The 5,426-nt window shown below is 39.4% G+C and overlaps 1 pseudogene; it reads right to left on the reverse strand.

Annotated features, from left to right (window-relative positions):
* Window positions 1–150: 150 nt before the first annotated feature.
* LOC147635383 (uncharacterized) lies at window positions 151–1,117 on the reverse strand (annotated as a pseudogene).
* Window positions 1,118–5,426: the final 4,309 nt, after the last annotated feature.

The raw sequence follows: 5,426 nt of genomic DNA on the forward strand, positions 1-5,426 counted from the left end.
CTTAACCCTGCACTTTTGCAAAAATACCATTTCATGATTTTAGACTAACTCACGGGACTTAACCCTGCGCTTTCATGAGAGAGAGAGAGAGAGAGAGAGAGAGAGAGAGAGAGAGAGAGAGATAAAACTCGTCTTTATATGTCTCATGTATCAAGTTGTCAAGCTCATCCACAAGTGGTCGTACTTGCCAAGGACCAACAAGGCCAATAGAAGATGTCCTTTTTTGATCGATAGCTAAGGAGGAATATTATAACTTACCAAAACTACTAGCCATGTACTCCAAGATGTAGAGCGCATCCCAAATGGATTCACTCCATCCATAGCAACAAGACCCAAATGCAAATTACGTGGTTCTCTCTTAAATTCCCGCCATCGACCCTTGATATGATTCCAAGCAGCACAATGAGCAGGGATGCATAATATACCATCCGTGGAACGGTTATTTGAATGCCATGTTATTAGCTCAGAAATAGACTTGCACTTGAACATGTGTTGAATGCGAGGGATTATTGGAAAGTGTCTTAGTGTTTTCATTGGGGCTGCATAATACACCATCCGTGGAACGGTTATTTGAATGCCATGTTATTAGCTCAGAAATAGACTTGCACTTGAACATGTGTTGAATGCGAGGGATTATTGGATTGTCTTAGTGTTTTCATTGCGAGGGATTATTGGAAAGTGTCTTAGTGTTTTCATTGGGGTAGTGGCTCCTTCTAGATCTTGTCGATACCTATTTGAACCACACTTGGGACACTTGTCTAGTTCTGCATATTCATTTCGAAACAAGATGCAATCATTGGAACATGCATGGATGCAATTGTAGTCCATTCCTAAGTTCCATAAGATTTTTTTAGCCTCATCTCTTGAAGATGACATCTTATTTCTCTCTGGTAAAATAATCTCCTTTAATAGCCTACAAAGACATTGAATATCATGGTAAGAACACACCATTGTTTCAAATTACTTAGATAGGAGTACAAAATACATATCTGAACAATTCAGTAACACTTTTATCACTCCATCCTAGATTCAATAATGCAAGGTAGATTTTCAGCTTTGATATTTGGGATCCATCATACAATGGAGTGCCAGCCTGTGCTTTCAATGTTTCTTCAATTAGGTTAGGTTATCCACCATGGTCTTCAAATAGAGCACCAATCATTTCGTCCATTTCTAGCACATTATGTGCATATTGCGGTTCTTCTTTTATGTTGGCATCTGCGTCACTTCCCTCGTTATCTTGTTGATCTAATATGTCAACATAGTCATCAGGATGGGATATATTTGTAGATGGTGTTGTTCTAGTGTGCCTTTGAGTTGTAGGCCGTAAGATGTTGTACTCCATATCATTACCAGAGTCTTATAAAAGTAATATTGAGTCTTAAGCACACACACACACACATGCACAATATAACATGAACATACACACACGCATAAAAGATTCCTATCATCAAATATATAGAATATCATCAAAGAGTCCTATCAAAGAGTTGTAGGCCGTAAGATGTTGTACTCCATATCATTACCACTGTCCTATAAAGGTAAAATTGAGTCTTAAGCACACACACACAGTATAACATGAACATACACACATGCACAAACACACATAAATACACACACACACACACACGGACACACGTACATACACACATGTGCATGCATAAGCACACATAAACACGCACAAAAACATACATATTTATGAAAAACTCACAGATGAGTTATGTCGCTCCACTATTTGATCTATGAGTGCTGGATCAAATCGTTGATGATCTCGAACATATCATAGTGCCATTCGTTGTTCCTTTCTCAGGTCCACTTGCATTCATTACAAGTGCAAAGGATTCTTTGAGAAAGATAGGCATCACACCCAACCCAACGCTCTTTGCTAGATGATGAGGATGCGGACATGATGAATTTGAAGAGTGAGTGTGAAAGGGCCAAAGGGAGAGAGAGAGAGAGAGAGAGAGAGAGAGAGAGAGAGAGAGAGAGATTTGATGTTCAAAGTGTGCATTTTTACTTGAAATGTCATGTCAATATGTACCATGACTTGTACCACATTGGCTACATTATGTGAAATTATCGAGCAGCAGTATTAGGATCGGTATATTAGTCAGTATTTACATCGGTATCTGAGTCAGTATTTATGTTGGTATCTGAGTCGGTATAAGAGTCGATATTAGGGTCGGTAATACGAACTCTAATACCGACGCCAGTACCGACTTCTCACAGACATTACCCAAGGCTAATTTCGACTCTAATACCGACCCAAATACCGACTCTGGAAAATTTTAAAAAACCCGCGGGCGGTATACCGTGTGTGTGGTATAGTGAGTTTTATATTGTTTTGTGGTAAGCCACCCTTCTCCTCCCTTCCCCCCCCACACCCCCCCTCTCTCTCCCCTCACTTTTTCTTTGTCTTTCCCTCTCCTTCTCTCTCTCTCTCTCTCCAACCTTCTCTACCTTCATTTCTCTTTGCAGGTGTACTGATGTTTTTGGGCATATGTCCTTGTTTTTTCTGTATTGCAGGTTTGGTGTTTTTTTTTCTATTTCCACTCCCCAAAGGTAAGACTCTCTCACTCTCATTCATCTCACTCTCTACCTCTCTCTCCACTCTAATGAAGGAGGCTTTGGTTTTGGTAATCTTTTTTTGTGTATGGTTTTGTAGGTTTTTGCTTTCTCCCACTGCCTCTCTTTCACTCTCCAAAGGTATGAGTCTCTCCCTCTTTTTCTACTTTCCTTGGCATCTCACTCTTCTCTACCTCTCTCTCCACTCTAGTTATCTAGGATTTTGTTTTGCTAAGCTTTTTATGTGTATGGTTTTATAGGTTTTTGCTTCCTCTCTCTCTCCACCCTCCAAGGTATGCTCCAAACCCTCTCTCTTGCTCTTATTTTTTTTTCAAGTTCCTTATTTTTTGGGCATAGCCATAGCCATAGATTCCCATGGCCTAAACATAGAGGCATGGCTCTCTTCTACATGGCTCTATGCATGGAGTTATGACTATGGCCATGGGCATGGCTCTATGCATGAATAGAGCCTGAGATGCATTCATGTTCATGGCTCCCCCCCTCTCTCTCTCTCCCCTCACTTTTTCTTTGTCTTTCCCTCTCCTTCTCTCTCTCTCTCTCCAACCTTCTCTACCTTCATTTCTCTTTGTAGGTACTGATGTTTTTGGGCATATGTCCTTGTTTTTTATGTATTGCAGGTTTGGTGTTTTTTTTCTATTTCCACTCCCCAAAGGTAAGACTCTCTCACTCTCATTCATCTCACTCTCTACCTCTCTCTCCACTCTAATGAAGGAGGTTTTGGTTTTGGTAATCTTTTTTTGTGTATGGTTTTGTAGGTTTTTGCTTTCTCCCACTACCTCTCTTTCACTCTCCAAAGGTAAGAGTCTCTCCCTCTTTTTCTACTTTCCTTGGCATCTCACTCTTCTCTACCTCTCTCTCCACTCTAGTTATCTAGGATTTTGTTTTGCTAAGCTTTTTATGTGTATGGTTTTATAGGTTTTTGCTTCCTCTCTCTCTCCACCCTCCAAGGTATGCTCCAAACCCTCTCTCTTGCTCTTTTTTTTTTCAAGTTCCTTATTTTTTGGGCATAGCCATAGCCATAGCCATAGATTCCCATGGCCTAAACATAGAGGCATGGCTCTCTGCATGGAGTTATGACTATGGCCATGGGCATGGCTCTATGCATGAATAGAGCCTGAGATGCATTCATGTTCATGGCTCTATGCATGCATAGAGCCTAAGAATGGAGGCATGGATGCCCATTTCTCTATGCATGGATAGAGGCATATGTATGCATGATTGCTCTATGCATGAATAGAGCCATATGCATGCACGATTGCTCTATGCATGCATAGAGCTTAAGAATGGAGGCATGGATGCCCATGGCTCTATGCATGCATAGAGCCATGGATATCTTCTTGTCCATTCTTAGACTGTACTTTGATTATATGTTCTTAGGACTTTCATATGTGCTCTAACCATATAATTTAAAATCAAGAATACTCATGTTTCAAGAATGAGAGAGAGAGAGAGAGAGAGAGAGAGAGAGAGAGAAAACTTGTCTTTATATGTCTCATGTATCAAGTTGTCTACCTACCCACCTCTAGCTTTTAAAGAAAAACTTTTGTTTGTTTTTTTTCCTCCCCTCTCTTCTTCAATTATCTCTCTCCTTTCTAATTTTTTTCTTCTCTCACGTCTCGATTTTTCCTTTTTGCCTCTTGTTTAAAGTTCACCATTATCTTTTTGATTTTTCACTACTAACACGTCAATTTTTCTTTTTTTGTTGATTCTCTAGGTCCAAAAACTCCACAAAAAATAATGCACTCCAAAAGTTGAACAAAGACAACAATAATCCAAGTTGGTAGTGATATTATGATAAATATTGTAATTGTAATGTGCACAGAAGGTAGAAATAGGTCACATCACCTATACTGTCCGTGTGATAAGATAGTTGGTAGTGATATGATGATATTATGATAAATATTGGGTGTGTGTTTCTAAAATTTCTTGTACCTTGGAAAATAATAATAATAATAATAATAATAATAAAATAAATAAATAAATATTGTAACTGTAATGTGCATAGAAGGTAGAAAATAGGTCACATCACCTACACTATCCGTGACATCTCTGCAGCATCCCAAGAGTCCTTCTCCTTATTGGCATCGTTGTCATGCATGTTCCCCAATGACATCTCTACAACGGCCCGTTGTAATTAATTGACCTTAGATAATTTGAACATTAGGATTAGTCATAACCAATGGACGTTTAAATAATTGAATGTATTAAATTATGGACAACCAAAATGGTTCCTCAATCGCCACCTTGAGGGGCACGACCATTTGTATTAAATGCTTGTTTTGGGCACCAATCAATAGAGTTGGAACATTCCTCTACAGTGATCTATGTGTATATATTAAAATCTATCTAGTTGTCATTTAAGACACAAGTTAATCAGGTTTCCTACATGGCTTGATTATTTTGTTAATCTAACGATTAATTCTTTCATTTGACTTCTTGCACCATGGGACACCAAGTAACAAAAGCTAATAGCTAGTGGCAAATACTCTAGCCAAGGAAGGCACAAGTTTAAATCTCTGCCTCCCTCGCTCCACAAGATGGGGTGGTATGAGTAATGTGTCTCTTCTCCCAGAAAAGAAAGAGTAGCACAACCACTAAGCCTAAGCAAATTATTCTTATGCTAATAATGAGCGACAAGCTAATTATCCAAACCTTCATGATCACGAGGGACCTCTTCAAGCTTAATGCTACATTCATGAAGCCTCATGAGGGAGTTGATGAACCTGCCATGCCCATCCTTCTGTATGCTGATATCAACCATTGCTTAAAGGGGCTGATTGAGGAGAACTACCACTGGACTAGTGAGCAGCAAAAGACACCATGGCTTGGCATGAGCAAGA

This window comes from Cibotium barometz, chromosome 9 (assembly GCF_041138505.1).
Source record: "Cibotium barometz isolate CiBa-2024 chromosome 9, ASM4113850v1, whole genome shotgun sequence".
Classification (NCBI taxonomy): domain Eukaryota; kingdom Viridiplantae; phylum Streptophyta; class Polypodiopsida; order Cyatheales; family Cibotiaceae; genus Cibotium; species Cibotium barometz.